The sequence below is a fragment of the Trachemys scripta genome, chromosome 15 (assembly GCF_013100865.1).
Source record: "Trachemys scripta elegans isolate TJP31775 chromosome 15, CAS_Tse_1.0, whole genome shotgun sequence".
Taxonomy (NCBI): domain Eukaryota; kingdom Metazoa; phylum Chordata; order Testudines; family Emydidae; genus Trachemys; species Trachemys scripta.
This window is the reverse complement of record NC_048312.1, coordinates 10,366,633-10,393,829: the sequence shown is the minus strand read 5'-3', so window position 1 is coordinate 10,393,829 and position 27,197 is coordinate 10,366,633.

Sequence of the window (27,197 nt, the reverse complement as noted above, 5' to 3'; positions counted from 1 at the left end):
TCACTGTCCGTGGCTGCACAGGAATCATGAGGGCATAATGCACCACCTTACTCCACCCTGTGTGTTGCCTGCCTGTATTGCAGGTCACAGCACTAGAGGGAGAAGAGTCTGGGAGGGGCTGCTGCTCCGCCTCCCTCACAGAGGAGTGAGAAAGGGACAGGCAGGGCCTGCCTGCTTCCTCCGTTCCCATCCAAGAGGAAGGACGGCCTCATGGTTAGACTGCTAGCCTGGGATTTGAGACCCCAAATCGATTCTTTACTTTGCCTCAGACTTCCTGTGTGTCCTTGGGCAAGTCATTTAGTCTCTGTGCCTCAGTTCCCCATCTGCAGAATGGGGATAACAACTCTGCCCTACCTGCCAGAGGTACAGTGAGGATTAATACATTAAAGGCTGTGAGGTGCTTAGAGCTGTGGTCCTAGGGGCCAGGTAAGCATCCAAGAGAACTTGCTGGCTAGCACAGCTGAGCTGTTTGGAGGGGGATACAAACAACTCACTGGCACAGGACTGGTGCAGACCACCCTCCATCCTCAGAGTAGGAACCGGAGACCAGATTGTTTGTGGTCTGTGGCTATTTTAGGTGATGCTGTCAAGCATGTCATGTTACAATGATTCATCTTAAACCACCATAGAACAGATGAAGTCTACAGTCACATGACGTGTGTTACCAACGTGTCTGTAGTCTCCAGTCGATGTAGGTGCCCAATTCCCATTAGTGCTAATGGGAGCTAATGCGTCCATTCTGCTAGAGAAGGCTATTTTCCCCCAAAGGACCCCTGACGGTGTCATCCCTGGATGGCAGGGCTCAGATTACAGGCCCCGCACCCAGGACTGAATCCTTTGGGCTTTGGCCTCCCCACTCAGGGTGGCGGGGCTCAGGCAGGCTCAGACTTCAGTCCCACCTCCTGGGGTCATGTAGTAATTTTTGTTGTCAGAAGGGGGTCACGGTGCAATGAAGTTTGAGAACTGCTGTTCTACTTCATTGCATTGTAGAATTAAAAAAAATCAACATTTTGAATGAGTGCTTCAGCAAGCAGGCTTTTAAGGGTCTGAGCCCTCAACTCATAGACACTTACTCTACTGATTTATTTATTTTATTTTTTTTGTAACTCCCATTAGTTATGTTAGTTCTGCAATTGAGTAGTGGAGTGAGCTGGATTCAATTCATGAACAGAATCACCAGCATCAACAGGCAGAATTGCTAACCAAGTGCTGGGGTTTGGTCCAACACACACACTGGAGGCAAAGAGAGTTGCAAGGAGGCCCAAATTATTTGGGGGCAACTGTGCTGCACAAATATTCCTGAGGGCAAACACTGATCTGCATAAACTTGGTTCTCAGAGACCAGGGTGTGTCTGTAGAGTTGGCAGTTAGATCAAAGCATCCATTGAGCAAACTGGCTATGGAAGTCATTGATGGACAACAAATATGGAAACCCACAATGCCTCTTTACAGAGTTTAGCTGTCCTTGTTGTCTTTCGTCTGCCACAAAAGCATGAGTTAAAGTTGCAATGTCTGCGTTTATTTTGAGCATCCTTTGCCTCAGAGAGTGTCACACCATCAGGATGGTTTATGTTTAATCATTCATAGCTTTTTGTCTTTGAAAGCATTGGTTGCGAGGTTGCTTTATGTAATGACTTTGGAGATGGACTGCGGTGGGAGTAGCCATGCAGGTTGCTTATGGCATAAGCCAATTTATAATAGCTAGGGGGAATGTATTTTAACTAGCCAGTAGTCAAAAGACTCATTTAATTTTCTTCTCAGCACATTTCACTAGATGCTTTGTGCTTTACCAAGCTAAGCTATAGTACGTGTACAAGATGGAATCTCTCAGCTGTCGGATCCCTTTGATGTTTTGCTCAACTGAGTGGAAAATATCTAGGTAGCACCTACTGAATAATACTGTCTAGCAGGCTAGAATAAGTATCTTGTATTGTTAACAGATGTGATTAGATGGTTCATTTAGCGGTTCAGGATTTTACACTGTAGTACTTCTCATCTAAGTTTAATTCCTGTGCTGTCTGCTAAAAGAATCCCATCTCATTAAAGGAAATCAAGCAGTTTTACTGGTAACTAGAGAAATTCTCACACACTCTGGTCTCTGTTTTCCCGAAACTGGTTTATTTAGTTGCACCTGACAAATTACTTTGGAATCCCAGAATACAGATTCTTAATCCCGGTCACCTCTATTTGTGATAGTTCAGCTACGAGTGGTGCTTGGCTGATGGTGGTGTTGAGCTGCCATTGGTACTCAACTAGCTGACGTGCTGCTTCCCCTCAAAGGAATACGATCTGGTTTCCTGGGAGGCTCCACACTTTTGTACTCCACGTCCGTGAATGAGCTGCTCCCATGGCTCAAAGACTTAATTAAAGTTTGCCCACGTGAATAATTAAACATGTGGAATTGCCAAGCTGAGCCTGGTGGTGGTATTTTATCCATTAAAGCCATCGTGCTCCCTGTCACCTCATCTGAGCAGTGGAATTATGGGTAGATCTCTCACAGCTCTCCTGTAACTAGATGTCAATAAGAAGGCTAAAAAAAAAAAAAGAGGAGGAACCAATAACATGCATGGAACCTAAGTCTGTATCAAGCTCTCTTTCGCTTGTATTTCTGCTCCTCGGGCTTTGTCCTTTGCTTGTTATCTCTTCCGGGGTTATGTGCATAACTTAGGGCCGGATTTTGATACCTTTAGTCAGGTTAGGCAGCTCCTCCCTCCACAGCTAGAATATAAGGGTTTACATGAAGTCAGTGAGATGAAGCTCCTTAGAGCCTGTATTTGTTCTGTACCATAAATCACAATGCGCAGCTGTCGTGTAGTCAGAGCAATAAAGAACGATGCTTATAAGAACTGTGACTCTAAAAAAAAGGAATCTTTGGTTATTAATAACAATGAGGCCATATCTCCTACCATTTGGGCTGGGCTGGAGAGTTGCATTTGAGCGCACAGCAGAAGGTTCTCCATTGAAACCATATCTTTGTCATTCTGATCTTTCAGTTCTCCAAAGCAAGTCCCTGCAGTGGGTTAAACGTCATCTCTTCGATCACAAGACTCCATCTCACACAAGCTCTTCTGGTGTATTTAAGTGAAGGGTGCTTGTTTTGTGAATGAGGTGAGAAATAGGTCCTGTACTTAGCTTTGTTGTCTCCCCTGTGGCACTCAAGATGGCTGTTAGACTTGGCGGATCTGGTTGTAATCCGAGACCAGCGGTGTGGGGTAGCTGTCTGGGTCAGACAGCCCTGTGAGTCTGTTTGAGGCCATGCTCGTGAGGAGGTGATGCTGCTGAGTTGTCATGTTCTATTTGCTCTTGTGCATTGCTCAGGAGGAGCGTTGTCATCCGTGAAGCTATTATTATTTTTTAACCCCAAATGATAAATCAATCCTGACATTTTTAATAAGTTTTTGGTTTTTAAAAGTTGTCGTATTAGGTGGTTTTTGTTGTGTACATTTCTCACTGATTCCTTAATACAAACACGGCGGATACCATCACTCACCCTGCTGGCAATCTGCAAAAAGGCTATGCCAATAGCCCTGGGTCAAAATCATACACTGAGTTACATTGGGAGTCTCTTCCCACCACGTGAGCAGCAGGGCTGGAACTCTCCCTATCACCCCAGCTGTTCGTAGGTTTGGATAGTAGCTGCTGTGTGGCTAAGGACGCCATATCTGCTAGGTGTATCCAGCCCCTCAGCTGGCTATGCATAACTGCCATATTTTGTCAGACCAGCAGCCTGGTATCTGATGTATCTGATATCCTGTCTCCGGCAATGGATAGTCACACGTGAGCCAACAGAAAGCTAAGCATACAGAACCCCACCTTTATTTTATTGACCGTGCTGGTGCTGGGAAAAGTGTAGAAGAGCTGCCTTGAAATCCCAGATAACTTTATTTACGGTGTAAAAAGAGGATGAGAAAGCAAAGCAATAGTTGCTCTATTAAATTCTTGGTTGAGCGACACTGCATTCTGTCAGAGAGACAAGGTGGGTGAGGTAATATCTTTTATTGGACCCACGTCTGTTGGTGAGACAGACAAGTTTTTGAGCCGCACACAGCTCTTCTTCATGTCTGGGAAAGGAATTCCCAGTCTCATAGCAAAATGCAAGATGGAACAGATTATTTAGCATAGGTAGTTAGTACATATTGTAAGGGACCGTACGCTACATACTGCATTCTGTCAGCATCCTACAGACAGGCTTTGAAAAGAGGTTTCACCGTAACTCTCTTCTGTAGGAGAACACTCTCAGTAACATAAAACGGGAACTTGCCCAAATTATCCGATGGCGTCTCCTGCATTGCATGGATTGGGTTGTGACTGTCACAAAGGGCACTGAAATTCTTGAATGCTTGCCTTCTTCTTGGGTATATGGGAAACCGGAATGAGAGGAGGTTAACAGAACTGAGTAGGTGGCAAGTGTACTGCCCTTAAGAAGGAGGGTGTCCATCTTTCTTTGGCTCTGTGAAGGTGAAACAAAAATAAATCTGGTCTCTTATTTTCTCTTTGAAGTATTTTAAAATGTGTGGCTGCTATTTTTGCGACTTGTCCTCAGTAAATCATAGTGTCTTGGCAACCTTATGTTAGGGTTCTAAATGTGACTGTTTGTCAACATGCTGCTGTCCCTTTGTAATCAGTTCTGCCTTAATAGGTCCCACTCCCCACTTCAGTCAACTAAACTCTTAGCCTCAAGGAAGTTCATCAGAAGAGAATTGTTCCAGAGATCTCTTATTCTCTGTATCTCAATTAGGTCCTAATTCTGCCATTCTTATTTATGCTGAGTGGCACTTTATTTCATGAATAGTCCTGATGGATATCGGTGGGACCCTTTGAGAAGTAAGGCACTTTTTGACAAGGTGGTAGAAGAAGCAGGCCCTCAGGAAGTTAATCAGCATTGAAATGTGTGATACACTCATTAGGAACAACATGGTAATCCTTCCTCAAAGAGCAGTGGGTTCAGTCCTGGCAGGTGCTGTGTTGAGCTGGAAAATGGTTTCCCATCCTGTGAACATTTTCAAGATTTTGTAACTTTTTTCCCTGAATCAGGACAAAAAATCCATCTCAAAATTTTTTACAAAGCGCAAATATTTTTTAAAAATTGGTTCCGGTCAATCAAATCATTTTTGTTTTTGACCATTTTTAATTTAAAATATACTACAGCTGAAATTTTGAAACAAAAAGTTGTTTCAAACTGGAAGACCAGAATTTTTCAGTTAGAACATGTCAATTGAAACATTTTGACAACTTAAAAAAAGTTTTTGAGTTGAAAAATTACTTAAAACTGACCCTTTCCGATACAAAGTTTTGGTTTTGGCATCATTTTCTGACAAAAAATGGTTTGTTGCAGAACTTCTGACCAGCTCTAGTGATGAGCATTCTTAGCTGGGAACAACTGCACCTTAGAGGATCAGGCCTTACATTTGCCATTTTTTGATTGCAGTGTCATACGGAAAAATGTTTGACTAAGGCCCTTAGGGGTAGCATGTTCCCTTTTACCTTTGGAGACCTGGTTTTGATTACATCTGAGGCAGAAGTGTGCATGGGTGTTTTAGCCTTGCCTTCTGCGACGATATGTTACCTGGGTCACAAAACCACCATGTAATGTGTCCGACTGTAGTGCTATTACTTACTGAGGTGGAGGTGGTTGTTGGAATAGCAGTCGGAACTGCAAGGCAGGATTGAAGGAAGAGGGAGTTTCTACAGCATCTACCTGTCTGTGTGTGGGGGTGGGGGAGAGGAGGGCTGTATGACTACTATTGTTATCTGTCCCTCCTATTCATGAACAGGGCCGGTGCTACCATTAAGGCAAACTAGGCGGTTGCCTACGGCGCCAAGATTTAGGGGCGCCAAAAAGCGGTGCCCCCAATTTTTTTTTACAGCGTTCCTGGGCTGGGCTGCTGGCGGCGCGCTGACACATACGGCACAGACTCCCTCTCCCAGCACAGCTGCCGCTCCACTTCTCCCGTCTTCCAGGCTTGCGGCGCCAATCAACTGTTTGGCGCCGCAAACCTGGGAGGGGAGGAAAATTAGAGTGGGGGCGGTGTGCTCGGGGAGGAGGCGGAGCAGAGGTGACCTGGGGTGGGGAGCTGCCGCATGGCTCCCCGGGGGGGGGGGGGGGGAGCGGCCACGGGGGGGGGCGCCACAGGAGGGGGGGGGCGGGGAGCTGCCTCAGGGTTGGGTTGGGGGCGCAAGGTGGAACAGGCCCTGTTCATGAATACTCCATTTCAATGAGATGACTTGGAGGAAGGTAATTATCAGTATGAGCAAGCAGGGCACAATGTGATCCATACTAGTTCTGAGTCTGGACCCATTTGAACAAAAATTTCCAGCGAGGATATTAGATACATAGGGTCTCAGTTGGCATAACTCAAAGTAGCCATTAATTTCAACGGAATGATGCAAGTCTAAGAGTCTAGCTGAGTAGCTTTGCTAGGAACAGAGGTAATTCAGTGCTTGTATGGACATCTAACAGGGTGGTGGTTTTTACTCATGACGTTGCTTATAAGTAAGTGCCTTCGGACATAAAATCAGCTGATTTAAATCCAGCCCCTAAAGTTTTGTTCCTCTAATTTAGGTAAGAGTTTACTCTAGACGTTCAGCTCTGGCTAGAAGACAATGGCCTGCGCAGTGTAAACAGTGTGTCTTTGATTTCCTCATAGATATATTAACACTTGTTAATGAATGAGCTTAAACTTGATTGACTGGAGTTTTTAGTACGAGCAGTTAAAGGGCTCCCTTTTTCCTTCTAGTATGTAATGCAAAAGTGCAGAATATTAAATTCTACACTACATCCATTAGAAAGTCAAGCAATTAAACAACCATGTAATCCTCAGAGCAGTTTAAAAGCTTTTCCATTTGCTGTTAACTACACATTATCAAAAACCGATACTTAATGGCAAAAAGCCTTCAATATCCCAAATACAAGTAAAATTTAAAAAAAGCTGGCACACCTTCAAAGTATCTTTAAATGATAGGGGCATTTTAAAATAAAATATAAATAAAACTTTCAGGATAAGCCAATCAGAAGCTTCCAGATCCTGTATGACATGATCCCAAGGAGATGGCAGGAATGGTTGATTATGAAGAAATAACACCACCTGATGCTTAATATTCTGATTTTTTTTAAAGTGGATTTTCACAATGGAGCAAATATAAGAAGAATTTTCCATTGAAATAGACTTGTGTAGTATTTGTGTTTTCTTTGCAGCTATTTATATTAGATGAGAGTTTTCTCCCCCACCACTCAGCTTTCTTTGTTGGATGCTGTGGTAAAGTACTAATTGTGTGTTTGATGTCACACGCTTGGTTTACACTCAGCAGTGATTAGGATTTTACACCACTTTTGTCTGGATGGCTTCAATGTGGGGATCAAAATGAGCTCTGAGCAACCAAGCCTTTGTTCAGGTATAAAGTAATATTTTGCTTTTACATGTTGCTTTTCATGCTAAAGGACTTGTGTGTGTCTGGTGTTAATAATAAAATGTGACCACTGAATTGTAGCTACTACTGAGGAGAAAAAATGTGGCCAAGAATACCAGGACCAACTTTTACTCTTGTTTAAAGTACAACGGGATCATCTTTTAGATTCACACAGAGTGGAATGGACATAATTTTTTAGAGCTGGTTGGAACACCAACCCGGCACATTGGGAGTCTGTGTGGTAGAATGCCAAGAACTTGTCTCCTGGTAGACCAGCTCATGTGTTCTATGAGTTAGAGGGGAGACTTCCTGGCTGAGGAAGAACCATCGTCCCTGCAGGAGGGTGGGACTGAGTGAGGACTGGAATGGGGTAGGGTAGGGATTGGAATTTGCCCCCCTTCCCAAAGAAATATCTGAATAGGTTTCAACCAGTTGTGCCAATCTATTTCCACCAGAGAAACACTCCATAGCTGTAAAAAGCAACAGAGGGTCCTGTGGCACCTTTAAGACTAACAGAAGTATTGGGAGCATAAGCTTTCGTGGGTAAGAACCTGTTGCTTTTTACAGATTTAGACTAACACGGCTACCTCTCTGATACTTGACTCCAGAGCTGGGGATAATTAGGGCACCGGCCTGGAACATGGGAGACCTGGGTTCATATCCCTTCTCAGCACAATCAGGGATGGAAAAACCTCTGCTCTGAATCAGGCAGAGCAAGGACTTGAACCTGGCTCTACCACATCACAGGCCAGTGCCCTAACCCCACACAACTCCTCTTCAGCACAGAACGAAACCGAAGTTGCAGTGACAAGGAATTGTCATCTCTAATCAGGAGTCTCCTCTTAGACGGTTTGGAAAGGCAGGCGCCCTGTAGGATTACTAATGATATGATTGGTTGAAGAAAAATAACCAAGATCTAGAAAGAGACTTTAGGCAAAGCCCTGAGCAAGGAGCAGTACATAAGCTACACACCCCCAGGAGCAGCTGGGGAGACAGTGTGACACCATCTTGCACAGTAATTTGCTGTGGCCTGTTCAGCAGCCAAATACAACACCCCTGCACTGGCTCAGCTGAGCTGTCCAGCATGTAGGACATGTAGAGCCAAGGATCTGCTTGTGGGTGTGTGCAACTCCTGCTTACTACTACACACTTGGATTCAAGGTCCAGTTGCTTGCACAGGTGCATCATGGGAGGTCTTGTTCCTTTTGACTCCCTTGCTCTGACGTACAGTCCGAGTCACAGTCTAGCCCCAAGAATGTTCCTATCCATAACGTAGGCTTCTAAAGATCTTAGTAGCACCAGTTAAACCAAAAGCACAATCATAGGATGAGCTCGCCCAGCTACTGATAAACACTTGAAGCCCCAAACCATTTATTAGTCTGGCAGTTGTTAACCAAAGATGGTTTTAATTAGAGCGCCTCATAAGGAGAGTTGAAACGTTACCATTCACAGACTGCAATGCAGGAGTGCATCCCTAATTAGCACAGCACACTGGCACTTGCTTAGGTTGACACCTGCTTACGTCCCATTGAAGTCAAGTTTAAGCATGTGTTGAAGAGCTGTCCTGAATAGAGACCTTAGTGCTCAAGAGGTGGTTTTTTGTTGGTTGCCAAGTCTGTTTCTTGTAGGTCACTTGCGGCTAAAAGGTGGAGAGGTGAAAATTAGCACCGACATTTGGATCTGCCAGCTGAGTTCCCATCCTACTGTCTCCTTTCAGATTTTACCAACACGGCACAGTATGTTTGTCTCAAAGGGTATGTCAAAAAAAGACCCTCCGCAGGGAGTCTCAGAGCCTCGGCCAGCTACTAGGAGGCCTGGGGCTCATACTACAGGGTAAAAAAGCAGTGGAGACATTTGGGCTTGGGCTGGAGCGCGGGCTCTGAAACCCACTGAGAGGGGTGTGGGTCTCAGACTCCAGCCTGAGCCCGAACAGCTAGGCTGCTATTTTTGGCCCCATAGCACAAGCCCGAAGTCAGTTGACCTGGGCTCTGAGAATTGCTGCCGCGAGTTGCTTTTTTCCTCTGTATAGGCAAACACAAAAGGTAGAAGAAGCTCATCTTCCCCATGAATTAATTTTCCTGGTGTGGGTGGAAAAGGTGAAATAAGGAAGATTGTAAGCTCTAAATTCTCATGGCCCTGGACTGCTCATATATTACAGCTACAGCTAGAAGCCTGCTGCGCAATATGCTCCCACGTGGCTCCAGCAATTTCCTCATTGCTCCGTTTAGGGACTTGTGGCCTAGATCCCTTCATAAGGAGCAGGGGGTTGTCAGATATTTCAGCGATCAGCGTTGTACTAATGCCTACAAAAAGCCGATTACTAATTGGGAAACCTAACTGTGTTCCTGGTTTGGCAAAAGCCCTTTAATGGGTGCTCAAATTTAAGGGCAAGTAGCCCCTTTGACTTAGCACTTTGCGGGATTGGGCCCTATGCAAGTGTATCATGTGCGGCTCACAATGAAGGTGCTATTGTGGAGGCATTGCCCTTAAAGACTTTGCATTTTTGCACCTAGATAACTTTACCTTAGTGCTTGCTTTATTCTTGGATTCCTTTGGTATAGGGAGTACTACAGTCAGGTCCCGTTCCAAAGGCTGTTGAAGTCAACAGGAGACTAGCCACTGACTTAAGTGGACTTTGGATCGGGTCCATACAAAGTAGCATTATTTAGCTGTCTAAGGGTACGTCTATACTTACCTCCAGGTTTGGCGGCAAGCAATCAAGCTTCTGGGATTGATCTATCGCGTCTTGTCTAGACGCGATAAATCGATCCCGGAAGTGCTCGCCGTCGACGCCGGTATTCCTGCTCCGTGAGAGGAGTACGTGGAGTGGACAGGGGAGCCTGCCTGCCGTGTGTGGACCCACGGTAAGTACCTTGTAGTTCAAACTAAGGTACTTGACTTCAGCTACATTATTCACATAGCTGAAGTTGCATATTTTAGTTCGAACTGGGGGGTTAGTGTGGACCAGCCCTCAGACTGTTACCGAGCTCATCAAGGTAATCACTGTATATAAGTGCCAGAAGCTGGGAATAGGCGACGGGCTGGATCACTTGATGATTCCCTGTTCTGTTCATTCTCTCTGGGGCACCGGGCACTGGCCACTGTCAGAAGACCGGATGCTGGGCTAGATGGACCTTTGGTCTGACCCAGTATGGCCGTTCTTATGCTCTTAAGTAAGAGCCTCTAACAGCAATAGGTTATGCTTGAAGAATCCGGGTGCCAAATAATAAATGTGTATCCTAGGGTGGTTGTTTTTTTGTTTTTTTTGTTTTTTTTAGACCTACTGAGCCATGCAGTCCCCTCCTGATTTCATTTATCCACAAGTAAACTTTTTTTTACGCAAGAAAATTGCTGTCTCCTAAAGCTTTAACTTGAAATGATTTTCATAATTATTGTTTAGGTTTCACACTGCTAAAAGAGAGTGGGCTAGCTAATTCCCGGGAATCTTTCTACACCTCATTTATCAAACTTAATCCCCCTTTGCGTTTACCACATACGCTTCTCCCCTCCACCTACCTCCCCGCCCCAATAGCTACCATGAGAAATGAGCGTATTATACAAGCAATGCCACCCCCCTGGAGAAATGTTTGAATGTACTCCTAGCCTCACACATTACTTTTCTGTAAAATTAGGGCATGAAAAAGGATAATGAATGTTAAACAAAGTTAAAAGGAGATTTGCAGAGAATTAACAGACAAAAATGTAAGATTAGGTTGAACTCGCACTTGGAGGGATTAAAAGACTTTGTTTGTCCTTTGATCTCATTCCTGTTGCTATAAAGGTCTTAAGGGTGAATGGCATGGAGGATTATCACTATTCTAAATTACTGTTCATGGATTACATACAGGAAAAAATGGTCTGCTGTGGAAATTTTAGTTACCCTACTTGGTTCCAACCTCCCATTCAAACTAAGGCACCAAATCCCAGGGAACACTCTCCACCTAATTAGCGTGGAGAAGTATTGCTCTCTATTAATAGCAGTAATTGTTTTTTGCTCGGTTTGCTGGGGGAAGCTATGACATGTTGGATTGTTTCATTGCATGTTGATTTGCTGCCATCCGCCAAAAAAAATGATGAAGAGGAGCCTAGGCCTTGACACAGTAAAACCAAGAACGGAGAGTGGAGGAATCACTTTTTTTTTTTCTAGAACTGCCTGACTTTTACCCGAGTGGCACTGGTGAATTTCAACAGTGAGAGATGGCAGAGGGGCGGGGGGGGGGGACCTCTAACTTCTCTTCATCCAGGAAAAAAGAAAATGTTGGATCCTCAGCTCATGTGAACTGGTAAAGCTCCTTTTGAAGTCAATGGAGCTTTGTCCATCTACAACAGCTCAAGGTCTGGTCCTGTATACATTATCACAATTACTATATAAACACACCGTTAAATTCCAGTTGAGGATGGAAAAGAGCCATCTTGGTGTGTCCTTTTCCTTATGTCTTCCCTGCTCCCTCTCCTTTCCTGTCTGTATAGTAATGACTCCCTTGGTAAAGGCTCTGCTGGGGTTTCCTTCTTTGTTAGTGAAGTGCCTACATTCTGCTCAGGGCTGTAGAGTGAGCATGCATTGGTGTCCCGTTAACTAGCCTTTTAGGGTTATAGTCCCACCCCCTTTCTATCTGATAGCTCAGCTTGACATGTTGCATTATCTAGCCATACTAATTAGCAGTATCAAGCTTTGCATTTTGAAGCCATAAATTCAAATCTCAGGTGGGCTCAACTCACCCTTGATCCTTCTGAGGTAGAGAAATTGAATTCCACGCAGTTCAGTGTGTGACATCTTTTTGGATGAGACCTTATTTAACAAAAGTCCTCACCGTTTTGTGCAGAATTACAGATGCCTTAGCACTTTTTCTTAGAGTAGAGGTTTGCTTTGGAGTCGGCTAAAATTTCCTTCCTTGTTGTGCAGGGCTTTGTTGAGTGGTTGCTTCCCAGCCACCCCCGATGTGGCTGTGTTTCAGAAATGCGTTCCGTGTAGCACTTCAAAACCCTTCAAGATGAAAGCTGCTATATAACTATGGCCCCGATCCTGCAGAGACTTACAAACATGCTTAACTTCTTATGTTGTTAGCAGACTCATTTTAGGGCAGGTTAAATTGTATATTGTACATTTTTTTTTGAATATTGTAGGGCAGGTTAAACCCAAAAGCAACATACCTGTCACTGTGAAAATATGGCTTGAGGGCCTTATGAATGTCATCGTGAGCTAAAATTAACACATTAAGGTAGATTATGATGGTCCCTTCTGGCCTTAAAGTCTGAGTCTCTGGGAATGCAATGGGATTAGTTAACAGTAGCAAGCATTATAGCCGGAAGCTAATGTTTGCAGGTTTGAGGCCATAGGAAGCACAGATTAAGTATTCCACTGAGATCTGTGTATCTTTGAAATATTATTAAAATTATCCTTTTCCATGCTGGTCGTAGGATCTACTCCACATTGCTTAGTTACATAGGTTAAAAATTCTTTGAAAAAGAGAGGAAGGTGGATGCACAAAAATGAAGTTCATAGAATATCAGCATTGGAAGGGACCTCAGGAGGTCATCTAGTCCAACCCCCTGCTCAAAGCAGGACCAATTCTCAGAGATTTTTTGCCCTAGATCCCTAAATGGCCCCCTCAAGGATTGAACTCACAACCCTGTGTTTAGCAGACCAATGCTCAAATCACTGAGCTATCCTTCCTCCCTTGAGGTGCTGGAACAATTTGTATAAGGGGGGTGCTAGGAGTCATTGAACCAAACTGTAAATCTTTATATGATGGAATCCCCTTCAAGCCGGCGGTGTGACAGCACCCCCAGTTCCAGCACTTGAGTGAGGAGGAAAAAGACACTAACATATGAAAAGTTGCGGATCCTAGTACACGTTGAAAGTCAATGACCATTGATCATTACTTGAACTGTATAATTGACACCAGCTCTTTGCTGATCACTAAGCAAGAGGTTCTGCTAATATCATAAATGACTGTAATCTGAAGTGCAGAAAGAATGGGATCACAGCCAGCAAAGTGCTGAGTCACCAGGAGTTGAGGTGGCTGGGCAACTCCTGAAGGTGTTCAGCCCATTTCAGGATCAGGGGCCCATTTTAGTACTGCTTTAGGGTAATTTTGAGAAATGACATCAGGTACCCAAAATGTCGTGTGCCCCCTGTGGAGGGCTACATTATACAGGTGAAAGATTGCTTTATGTGCAAGTCACACAGGGGAGAAGAATGACTGTAAAATTACTGCAAGCCCTTTCAGTGGAGCAATCAATTTTATCTGTTGGGCATGGCACTAGTGTGTTTATGACAATTCATAGTTTAAAAAAAAAGATACAGTAATAAATCTTATAACAAAATGTATTCTGTAGACCCCATCCTTCAACCCTTACTCACACGAGTCATTCCACTGAAGTCAGAGGGCTAGATCTTGTCACAAGGATACAGTCAGCATGGGATCATGGCTCAAGGAGGCATAATTTCCTGCCTGCTCCTTCCCCCCTCTTGCTCTGGGAGGTAGTAATTAGTAACAATAGTCAATAGCGGCAGTGAATTACTACATCTCAACCTGAGCTGGCTCAGCTGTGGGGACCAGCAAATAAAGGATGGTGCCACGCTGCACCCATTCCTTATCCACTAGCGCCAAGCCAGAGACAAGCATGTGCGTAACTCTGCACTCCTTGACTCAAGATCGGGATGTGCTGTGTAATGGCACAGGAATGTCGTTCAAGTTGCATGCCTAATGTAACTAGTCCCGCTGAGGTCAGTGGGACCACTGACAAGAGTAAGAAATACTCAGGTGAGTGAGCATTCTAGGATTGGGTCTTCTGAGTATCTGGTACGACAGAGTATCCATATCTCCTGCAGTAAAATCTCTTGCTGAACAGAATTAGAATTCATACCTCATACACGTGCTATTTAAAATAACTTTTGATTTAAAAGCAGGAATTGGTTGCTTGGAAAATCTGGCAGGATCCAGTCAGTATTGTACTTTTCTTCTTCTTCTCTTTCTTTCTTTCTTTTCTTTAAATAACCAGTGGGTGTGAGAGTCAGGGACTGGTTCTGAAACAGCTGTAAGCCAGATAATGATTGCAGTCTATGACATTCTCATCACAAACAAATGCACAGAACAGACTGGCATAATCCACTGTTCAAAGGAGCTGGAAAGTGTCCAGATAACGCAGCATTTGTGTGGACAAGACATTTGTCAGGATAATTCTTTGAGGTCTTTTACAGGAGTTAAGAAATAATTAGAGAACACTCTGAGAAAATACCAATCCCCTGTCATAAGATAGTCCTTCCATTACTTTGATCTCTGGCCAACTTGCTCGTAACATTAAACAGCTGATAGATGGACATGATTTTTTTTATTAGATCTTCAATTCAAGAAGCAGCATTTTGTCTATTAATTTACTTGTGGCAACTTCTCTGAATGGGTCGTCATTGCAGATAGAATTGGAGACTTCCCACTCCAAAACACAATTGTCTCCCGTTTGAGCTAAAGACCTAAGGTCATAAGGTGGAAGCAATAGCAGGCAGCTATCCCAAGAGATCAGCAATGGAGGGTGATGGGTAACAAACCTTGCAAGTGGGTTAAATGCTGTATTGCCTGATTCTCATTTACACGAAAGCCAGTTTACACCAATTTGGCAGTACAAACAGGCTTCAAGTGGGTATAAATGTAATTTATTCCCATTTAATGCCATAACAGTTAAGCTTGCCTATGAGAATTGGGCCCTATATATGTCTCTTGTCAGATGCACTATGGATTTGGCATATACCCATTACCTTGCAGTTGTCCATTGTACAGATTGAAAAGAAAAATGGATTGATACAACACTAAACCAACCCACAGGACCAATCTAATGGTGCCTGCCCCTTTTATAAATGGAAGTCAAAGGTCATGAAAGTTAAGCAAAAAATGTCTCTCAGCAACATCATATAATTGTATTGCGGTGTGACAAAACAGAAGCTATTCCTGATCTTACTGGAATCAAACAAATACCCTTACATATCCCTTCTGTGTACTGAGACCGACCTCTCATAACAAACTGAACCAGGAAAACGGTGTTCTCTGATATATTCCAGTCCCGCTCAAAGGCTTGTTATAAATAACTTGTTCAATTACCGGGAGATGTTGATATGATGCTTCTTCCAAGACAGCTTTTGTAGGGGTTTTGTTGGAGATACAGCCCCAAACCATATGATTTATTGTTTGTTTTCCTTTTTAAAACGAGAGCACAGAATAAAAATGTCAGATTTAAGAAAAAGGTTGTTCAACTTTTCTTGCTCCTTAAAGGCGTTTCAGGTATTTTCAGTGGCCGCCTGGCTCCTTGCCTGCCATTCAGAAAAGTGCCAAGCAAATGAAGAACTCGCTGGAGTTGTCCATCCCCCTCCAGTCTTTTGTCCATTCACTTGCCCAAGCTTCCTTAGCATGAACTCCGTTGGAAAAATGAAGGGGCTATAGCAGCCACTAGAGGACTGAAAGAAAGAAAAAAATGTAAAGGGTCATGTTGTGCTAGCTGTGAAAATATTGCTCTCTCTTATTGAGACCAACAGGCTTGGGCAGTCTCCATCTTAATTGGTTTCTCTCAGCCTCAGTTCTTCTTACGTGGCATCTCCGTTATGGGAGGCTTGCAACCATGGTAGCCCATTCTATACTATCCTCTGCTAATCTCTTTGTGGATGACTAGTCCTTTTGATCCACTCAAGGTGCCACATGGTCCATCCAAGATCTTCTTTTTCTTCCTCACCTTCTTCTGCCATCAAGTTTCCCTTCCATTGCTTGTAAACATGCATCACCCAGTGAACCTCCTGGAAACTGGATCTTTCTTTCCATAAAATGTGTGACTGGCATTTGGGTTCCAATAATCTCCAATACTGTTTCATTGGTGACATAGTCTATCTGTGATATTTTTCAGAATTCTTCTATGACATGGTAATTCGAAGGATTGTTGTGTCTTTATTATCGATCGTTGGAATGTCCATGTTTCAGAGCCATAACTTAATGCGGACTAAATGTAAGGACTTTTTAGTTTTCTGATTTATGTACCTTCTCATCAGATGTTTATCCTCCTAGAACGTCTCTTTTGCTCAATTCACTGTCTCTAAAATGGGGATTATGCTTCTTTTCTTTTGTCCAACATCAGATTAGATTACCCTAAAGAATTTACAAGCATTATCTCTCACTAAGTATGCACAGTGGTTAGCACAACATGGTCGCAATCTAGGTTCTACCATTACAAATAATAATTGTTCAACATTTGTGCAAGAAAACAATCTTTGTGGTATGTGTAGCCATTGCCAATTTATCTCAAGATGTACATCATAGAACAGCCAGCCATAAATGGAACTCCGTCCATGTCTACATGAAACACAGATGTTTAGAGTAGTAATGAGGCTCATCTCCTGTAGGAGGTGCTGGAGTAAGTCTGCAATTACAGTGCAGCAGACTTGGACAAAAAACAACGTATTTTTAATGAGAAGCTTACTTTGAGAAACTCTTTTTTTCTGCTAGAAGAAAACACTTCATTTTGAATGTCAAGAAATACCAAAGGGACTGAGATGAATTTCAAAGAGGAGATCTGATAGAGTTCAAGGTATTAGTAATAATAAATAAATAATAATAATTAATAATAATATTATGATGATGATTTATTTTAGTTCAGAATATTTTTGATGACGGCAGTTTTGCAAGTATTCTTCAAAATGAACCTGGTCTCTTTCTCCCTGAAATGACTCCTATTGCCCAGACAAAGTCTGCCTGTCCCTTCCTTTTTAGCAGCGGTATGTGAAAAATCCTTCTCTGGCAGTGCTACCTATTGTTTTGAATATTACTGGCGGAAGATGGGCAGAAAGGAAGCAGCAGCTTTTTGCTAGCAAAGCAACTGGTCAGCAGTTTGTTTATTCTGCATATCTACACCTCCTTGCGGTTTCACCTGGATGCAGTGTCCTTTACTTCCTGTCATGATTTGCTATGAAGCGTCGCTGTACGCTTTTAAACAGCTGCTCTTTTCCACCCCAGAACCGGGTGACCAGTAAAGGGATTCCTATATATGCAGACACTGCAAATGCTTTGGGATCCTTTTGGGCTAAAAGACACTTTGGAAAGTAATTGTAAGAGATTATTATTCGTCTACGTGAAGGAGTGTGACGAGTGCTGCCTTTGTGACCAGCTGATCATGGGCTAGGCAAAAAGTTACGATTTTTCTAGGACTTCAGGCTGGGATTTCCAGAGTCTAAGGGAGTGTGGCACCCAACTGCCATTGAAAATTTAGCTCTTAGAGTCCTTTGAAAATCCCAGCATTAAATTTGGTCTAAACAAAATTTGGCCAGAGAGAGGGATGGAAGAAAGGAAAAATGTTCAGAGGACAAATAGAAAGTCGTCAGCGTCCAGCACTGTCAATCTTATACTTCCCATCTGCCCTAAATTAATTTTGGCTAAAAAAGGTCAGCCACAAAGGCGCAACAGTTGCTCTCTTGAAACATTTGTATTTAAACATGGCTCAGCCTATCCTCATCTTTGTCTGATAGATCAATATTTGAAGTGGTGGCTGTTTTGCAACAGCTCAGAGCATTGGAATGTTTGCTTATTTCCCTGGAAGTTATTCTTTGTGGGCAGAATACAATGACCTGGTCAGAGATGCATGCTTGTTAAATGTGACTTATCACATGGTCTTGCAGTGTATCAGATCACTTCCACATGTATAGGATATATCTACATTTTAGAGCTGGTCAAAAATAAATGGTTTATACATAACACAGATATTGCCTTAATGCATCAGACCAGTGGTCCATCTAATTCCGTATTCTTTCTCTGAGAAGTGCTTCAAGGGAAGATACAAAAAATTCCCCCATTGGAATAACATGCCTGGTGGGGAAGTTTCTACCTGACCACTATTTAGTGTATAGTTTATGTCCTGAAACATAAGGGTGTCGGATATATTTCTTGTCTACTGCGGTGGTGGATGTTTTCATCACATAATGCATTTGTATCTATGTAACAGTTTCTATGTGGTTTTTTCTCACAATTGGTTTTTCTCTTAAGAAGGTTTTATATAAACACAATAATCAGAAAAGAATGCCTCACTAACAAGGTCTGTACATTGCAGTTAAAATTTAAACAATATTCAAGAAGGAAGTTGAAGGTATTTTTTTTTCCTCTGTCTTTAAGTTTCAGGTTAGATTTTTTGATTTCTCATCAGATGACTCATTTGCCATGAAATGCTGATCACCACAATTTACCATTATTGCTGGGTTTTTTTAGTTCCACTGAGAATTTCAGTTCAACCTTTAATTGGTTTCACCCTGTATCGAGAGTGACATTTCTCGCACTCCTCTATGATGTGTTTGTCAATTAAAACACTTTTGAGTATTTATTTAAGGAGCGGTTCCCACCTGCTGTCTGTTGTGGAAATGTGTTAGGCATGATGGTGACAAGTAATCCCTTTTTTTAAATGTTGATTTTGTTTTCAAAGGAGTTGAGCTCTGCGGGAAAGGAGCAGGTTGTTCTCGTCTCTTCAGCTTCCTGTGTGGATATGTGCTGTGTAGTCTCCGGCTGTCTGGGGCTAGATTGTTCCAACTCTTGCTTGACAGAGCAGTGGAATAAGAACTGCCCCAGCTGCATGCTGCCCTCTCAGCACTTCCACAGTCAGAGTTAGAGGCTATTTGCCTGACACTCCTCCTCCTCCCTGGAGGGCTTTGGAACAGCCAGAGCAAGGCCAGTCAGTGAAGAATCCACTCCAGCATTTTCACAAGCACTTTGCCGGTTGATGGTGGAGTGTAATTAGACTGTTGGTTTCTCCACTGCTCCTGTTATAGTGGAGTCTGCTCTCCTGCTACAGCTCGATGACCCAGAGCAAATTCCCAGCAGCCTCTGCTTTCCCCTCGAGCTACAAGAAGCTTACTCAATTAAAAAAAGTGTTTTATTTATTTTTAAATAGACTGATAGCCCAACAATCTTAAAATTTGGGACTGCTGGCTCTAAAAGTTATTGAGGGAGATGGGGGCAATGGAGTACCCATTACATTGAGAACCGCACAGGTCTAGTGGGCTGGGAGGACAAAATAAATTCAAAGCCTAGCCAATCTATGTTGAAAGCAATGCTGTCTTATAGATTTACCTGATGTTTATGGTCAGTAACGCCTCCTGTGCAGCAAGGCATATAGATACATTAATAACACTGTCTACTATAAATTAACATGGCTTCTTGCTTCCAGATTAGTCATCTTTAGGTTTCAATCAGCTATAAATTACAAATTTATTGATTCATATTTTAATTCAACTACTCAGTCTCACAAGTTTCTGGTTGTCTCCTTCCCCTGCCACCAGTTGTGCACATCTATCTGAAAGTGGAGTTATTCTGCACTAAAAATAAAATTAAAAAGGCCCCAGGGTTTCGGCTTCTGTTGCATTTGCCATTGCTCACCCTTTCCAGTCCATGAGCAATCATCATTTAACAAAGAAATGAAGTCAGATTTCCTGAGAAGAAGGTGGGGAGGGGGGGAAAGCACTTGACTGCAGAATGCATTTTACTGTAAATCACACAGGCAGAGCGAGACATAGTGATTACAATGCAGGTGTGACATTCTTTTACACTGTATAGTCATCTAATATTGGTTGCCATAAACACTATAAATCAATGCACAGTGTAACAGCGTGATGCAGTTTAAAACAGCAGAATCTGAGCCGGATGCAAGCTGCCAGCAATAAAACATTTTTCCTCTACCTCAGTCACTTGTTTACAGCTTGTTTGCCGGCTTTCTAAACTTTGTTGAGGCTCACGCTTGACATCAATTGGTGCAACAAAGAGAACATAAAAGAAGAGTGAAACAGACTTCCTAGCAGTTGAACTTGGTCAAATAGCTTCTGGCGAGCCATGACTGAAACAGATTGTTTTCACATCTTAAGGCAATTGCTATATAATTTTTCTCTCCCCAGCCCCCACCCCTTGCCTCCTAAAAACAATTTTGAGATAACTGAGAGCTAACTCAATGGCTGACACTGGAAATGCACCTGAAGATGATAAAACTGAGATCCTATTTCTAGTTCTCAAAGATCCCATGGCATTTTTCTCAAGAGTTAGAGGTGTTTGTCTGAGAGTCATGGCCAGAAACCAGGAAGAGACTGGACCAACCTCAACACTGACATTTGTAATGGATTCAGATAAGCATCCAAGAGTTCAGGCATTCATACCAAAGTGTAGCCAAAATATCCATGTCTCTTGAATCGGACCAGTTGGGCTGGCTTAGGAGAACAGTGTCTCTTGTGAGATTCTAGTACTTCTTATCCATTCTAGGGCTGAAAATACCAGGAAATGGCTTTTTGTTCTATTTTACTACTAGTAGTTTGTCCTGTTTAGGGCCCCTATTAAAGAATGCACTTAGGTGCTTTCCTGACTAGAGTCCTAGAAAGTTCAGAGACCCATGGAAATCACCTTTTAAAAAGGTAATGGAATATTTTCAGAAAGGCTCAATTTGGATTTGCATCTATAAATATTAAAAGGTTCCTATTTTCTCTGACCAAGATCACCCATCCCTAGTAACTATGCTCCTGCAATCTAAATACCCTTGACACTTTAACTAGATAAAATATTCTTTGCCTCTTATCTATAAATGCTGTAATGTTGCGGATTCGGTTATAATGGCTGCTGTGTTCTACCCCAGATGTGGCTGCATTTGTGCATTTGCATTTGTGGCTGAAGTGCAATGAGCCCTACGTATAGCCTGAAATTCTGAAAAGTGCTTGGAGGCCGGTGAAAGGCATTCTGCAAGATAAATCAAATTCTAATTACAAATCTGCACAGCTAGCACTGAAATCTGAGTTGATAACATACAGCTATATGAGAAATGTGCATAGGAGGTTTGTGCACTAGTCTTCAAATTCTGGCTTCCTGTTTGGTGATGGGCCTGAACCACAAAGTGTGGATTAATTCTGCAGAGACGTCTGCTACCAGCCCTGCTGCCTCTGCCCTGCTTCCCAGACTTTCTGTGGTGCTCTGCTGGGACCCCTGGCCTTGGAAACATGTCCCCCATAGGAGCCATGCTGCCACTGAATGTCTCCCTCTGCTGCTGTGAGGTCAGAGCCATGGGAAGGATGCTACAGGAGTGGTAATTCCTCTTCAGATATCTGCTGGGTCTGCAGAGGAACATGTGGTAGAATATGGCATCCTCTTAACTTCACTTGCTACTAGCAATAGCTGTGCTCTTAAATACCTTTGACCATGCAAAACTCACATGAAGAGGCCTCCATGGGATCCCAGAGATGTAGGGGTGAGAGGAGGAGGAGGGGCATGGTACAAATCTGCCACCTGCTTTCTTTGCTCCTGTAGCATGTTCTGCTTAATTTTGGTTCCCTTCTACTTAGGCAAGAAATGGGGAGGAGCAGTGAGACCTGATCCTGTCATTGGTGGTCCCTTCTAGCTGCATGGTGTCTAATTGACTTCAGTGGTTATTTGCACAGGAGTTAGGATTTTCCCCTGTGGATCTGCTTGCAGGATCGGACCCATAATTTTAAAAATGGATGTGCTTTGAGCTCTTTGGGTAAAAGGTTGAGAGGGACTGTATACAGGCTACTGTATTCTCCTGCAAGCAGACGAGATGAAATAGTCGTTACTATTTAACATTTGTATTACAGAGGCACCCAGAAACCCTAACGAGGGTCAGCGCCCCACTCTGATAGGTGCTGTGCCCACAGACATGGCCCCTGTTCAAGCTTTTATTTATAAATAACGAAGTCTGGAGAGCACAATGCGCAAAACCCCTAGGCTTGATCCAAAGTCCATTGCAGTCAGTGGGAGTCTTTCCCTTGACTTCACGTGGCATTGGTTTGGGCCTCAGATCCACAGAGTCTGCAGGTTTGCATTGCCCTTGGTTACATAGGGGCAGATAATAAAACAGAAGATGAGTTGTCTGTGTCACAGCAGTCTCCTTTGTTAATATTTCTGACTTTTTACTCATCACAGATTAGCAGCTGCTGCTAAGCAGCATCTTCTGTGCTTTGTCAGCATACATTTGTTTTAAAAAGACCTTTTCCCCAAACCTTGCATGTTTTCCTGTTTTTTCTAAATCTCTTTTCCCTCAAGCTGGGCAGAGTTATCCTTCTCAAGTGCATCAAAGTTCCTTGCGTTCAAGCGTCAAGTCACTGACGGGCGAGGAAAAATTACAGGGGCAAATTAAAATCTTCCCAGTGGGGTGTATTCTTTTAACAGATTTACAGTTCTTGCCCAGAATACACACTGCCTCAGTTACTTTTTGGTATTAAAATATTTCCTCTCGGCTGATCGCACTCTAAAAGTGGGTATGGTTGTTGACTTGTACAAGCTCTGAATCGAGAGACTATGGGTATGTCTACACTGCTGTTAAAAATCCACGGTTGTCCTGTGTCAGCTGACTCGGGCTCCTGGAGCTCTTAAATTGCAGTGTGGGTATTCGGGCGCGGGCTGGAACCCAGGTTATAGGACCCTGCGAGGTGGCAGGATCCCAGAGCTCAGGCTGCAGCCTAAGGGCTTGTCTACATTGCCCGCTGGATCGATCGGCAGCGATCGATCCAGTGGGGGTCGATTTATCGCGTCTAGTCTAGACACGATAAATCAGCCGCCGAGTGCTCTCCCGTCAACCCCATTATGCCACCAGGGCGAGAAGCACAGGCGGAGTCGACGGGAGAGTGTCAGCCGTCAACGTACCGCAGTGAAGACACCACAGTAAGTAGATCTAAGAACATCGACTTCAGCTACGTTATTCATGTGAAGGTGGTGATTTCCATGGGTCACCCACCGCTCCCCCAAGACCAGGCCTAAGCTCGAACATCTACATCACAATTAAACAGTCCCACAGCCTGAGCCCTGTGAGCCCACGTCAGCGGGCACAGGCCAGCCACTGGTGTTTAATTGCAGCGTAGACATATCTCATTAGTGACTTGCTCTCATAATAGCATACTCGGGCAAGCTAAGCCTGCCCAGAGTTCACAGTTTGTCATCTGTTACTGAGAACAATCTGGTCTGATTACTCAACTAATACAACTGTTGAAAACATCATGGCTTAGTCAGTCAGATAAAGAGAGGAGGTCTTTACTCTCAGGGTAGATCTGAATCCCTGACCTCAGATGAAAATGGGACATTTCATTATTAAGATAAGCAGATTACTGACAATAAAACAAAGATGATCCCACCACTTTTAATTAAAAATGGAGACAATGAAAGTTTAGTGCTGTGGGTTTAGAATTAGGATTGATGAAAGATTGACACACATGCACATATGACAGCAAACATACAGAGTTGCTTGCTTGGTAATCTTATAAGAAGATGACAATAACAGTTGATTTTCATAAAAGCTGCTACCTAATACATATGTATCCCTGTAAAGGACTAGTGGGGATCTGCAGGCCCTAAAAGGATCAAGCTTTATCTTTCTAGAGGGGAAAAAAAAGATCAGTTTCTCTGGGTTCTACAACAGTCAAATATTTGTATATGGCATTCGTGAAAGGGTTGATGTGGAAAAGTAGCGGCAGAAGTAGCTCAAAATAGCATCCTGCCCTCAAGGCATGGATTGGCCAGAGTCATCTTGCTCTGATGTCATAAATAATGCTTCTACCTTAGTGTTTCTTTGGATGAGTGTGGTGTCACTTGATATCCTGCTGGAGAGTCATAAGGGGGAAGTTGTTTGGAAGTTCAGAGTTTTCCTTCTAACACATGCTGTTCAGCTCAACTCTTATTAATCTCAACTGTTGTTTTTCTATCTTGCCTCCAGCCATTTTGGGCCAGGCCTGATGTTTTAAAAAAAGCTCTACCCCAAACAACAATAAACTATGTTGGTCTTTTTATACGTATTGTACTGAAGGTTTTCTGTTGTTCCTGACTTTCTTTGAAAACTCTAATTAGAATTAGTGTCCTATCTCAAGAAGGTGAACTGGGAAGACCAGGAGACCGCACTGGGCATTATGGCTACAGTTTTAAAAGATGGACCACTGTAGTTAAGCTCCCAAATCTTTATTTGGGCCCCAATTCATCTAGTTACTTAACAACATACCTAACTTTAAACCAAGGAATAGGCCTTTTAGAATCAATGAGACTTCAGTGGAATGCTTTAAATTAGAATCGTAGGACTAGAAGGGACCTCAAGAGGTGATTTAGTCCAGTCCCCTGCACTCAAGGCAGGGCTAAGTATTATCTAGACCATCCCTGAGAAGTGTTTGTCTAACCTGCTCTTAAAAATCTCCAATGACTGAGATTCCACAGCCTTCCTAGGCAATTTATTCCAGTGCTTAACCACCCTGACAGTTAGGAAGTTTTTCCTAATGTCCAACCTAAACTGCCCTTGCTGCAATTTAAGCCCATTAACCTCTGAGGATAGGACAAGATGCAAAGAGAAAAATTTTCTACCTCCTCCTTGTAACAACCTTTTATGTACTTGAAAACTGTTATCTTCTACCCTCTCTGTCTTCTCTTCTCCAGACAAAACAAACCCAATTTTTTCAATCTTTGCTCATTGGTCATGTTTTCTAGACCTTTAAGCACTTTTGTTGCTCTTCTCTGGGCTTTCTCCAATTTGTCCACATCTTTCCTGAAATGTGGTGCCCAGAACTGGACACAATACTCCAGCTGAGGCCTAGTCAGTGTGGAGTAGTGCTTACAACACTACTGCTAATACATCCCAGAATGATGTTACATTGTTGACTCATTTAGCTTGTGATCCACTATGACCCCCAGATCCCTTTGCACAGTACTCCTTCCTAGGCAGTCATTTCCCATTTTGTATGTGTGCCACTGATTGTTCCTTCCTAAGTGGAGTACTTTGCAATTTTCCATGTTGAAATTCATCCTATTTACTTCAGACCATTTCTCCAGTTTGTCCAGATCATTTTGAATTTTAAACCTATCCTGCAAAGTATTTGCAACCCCTCCCAGCTTGGTATCATCCGCAGACGTTATAAGTGTACTCTCTCAATGCCATAATCTAAATCATTGATGAAGATATTGAACAGAACCGGACACAGAACTGATCCTTGTGGGACCCCACTTGATATGCCCTTTCAGTTTAACTGTGAACCACTGATAACTACTCTCTGGAAATGGTTTTCCAACCAGTTATACACCCACCTTATAGTAGCTTCATGTAGGTTGTATTTCCCTAGTCTGTTTATGAGAAGATCATTCAAGACCATGTCAAAAACCTTACTAAAGTCAAGATATACCATATCTGGTGCTTCCCCCCCCCCCATCCACAAGGCTTGCTACCCTGTCAAAGAAAGCTATTAGGTTGGTTTGGCATGTGCTTAAGGCTCTTGCTGAATCTGGACCTTAAGCTCCTAAATAAGTGACCTAACTTTCAAAAGTGCTGAGCACCAAATAGCTTCTAGCTTGAAATTATTTGGAGCTACGTTGTGCTCAGCACTTTTGAAAATCAGGTTACTTAATTACAAGGCTTAATATGATGTAATAGCCAACATTAGGCTCCTAATTTTGAAAATCTTGGTCTAGATGGCTAACCATGGAAAGAAGACACATACCTTTGCCAAATATTAAAGCTTACTGCAGATTTATTTTTGGTTAGGTATTTTTTTTAATAAAATGTTCAGGCCTTTTTATGAGAATAGATCTGTTGTATCTATGCCTGTGGTTATCGGTAAGTCTGCAAATTCATTTCAATTAACACAAGTTCTGCATGCTTGAGCTAAACTAAGCATCATCTTGTCATGTGCTGTTGTATATTGACAAAAGTACTCATTAAGACCCTGAGCACTCTTAAAAGTATATTCAGTCTATCAACAGGAAAACACGGACTATTGAATATTAATCACTTATAGCCTCCATGGTTATGGAAATTGTTAAAAATTTAGTTTGTAATGGAGGGCTGCAGCATTAATTTTCAACTTTGACTTGTGTAACGTTGCCAGGGGCGTTATGCCGACTGCTCAGTCCTTTGATGCAAATCTATAGATGCTCAATGTGTTTCTATTATATAGTCCATTTGTACATTTTCACCTTTGAAGTCATGTAATCAATAAAATCTTGCATGATTACTACAGCATACAATTGCCATTTGTTTCCTAAATAGCACCGGTGCTAGGATAGATTGTACACATACAGGTTATACTTTTTTTTCCTAAAACAAGACAGATCTTGAGGTGTGTGCTGCTAGAAATCCATTGTATTTCGTCCTCACAGGCTACACTCCACATACTCTTCAGTAGTGCTGACTGGGTAGTATCGGTCTTAGCACAGGAAATTGCCTATTGAAGTAGTTTAATTAGAACTTCAGCTACAAGTACAGGGCATTAAAAGCATTCTGAGCTAAATTCTATTCTTGTTTTAGTTGTGTGGAGCCCCATTTGCAGCAATAGATTTGTGAGGACAGAATTTGGCCATTTAGGAACATAAACAATTGATGCTAGTCACGGGAGTCCATCGCTTTGGTTTCATGTTCCATGGCTGGATTATACATCACCTAAATTGTTGTGTTGAAAATAGCTATTCTGAGGAAGAGCGTATGTTTCCCAAAAATGACCTCTTAACAATATAACACAGTAGAAATTATACTTAAATTAATGGAGATATCTTATCTCCTAGAACTGGAAGGGACCTTGAAAGGTCATCAAGTCCAGCCCCCTGCCTTCACTAGCAGGACCAAGTACTGATTTTGCCCCAAATCCCTAAGTGGCCCCCTCAAGGATTGAACTCACAACCCTGGGTTTAGCAAGCCAATGCTCAAACCACTGAGCTATCCCTCCCCCTCCTTACTTGGACATTGTGAGATTCTGCAACTTTCAAAACAAGTGTTACCAGGACTCCTTTTGAATTTCAAGTTGCTCTGAGTAAGGTATTGAC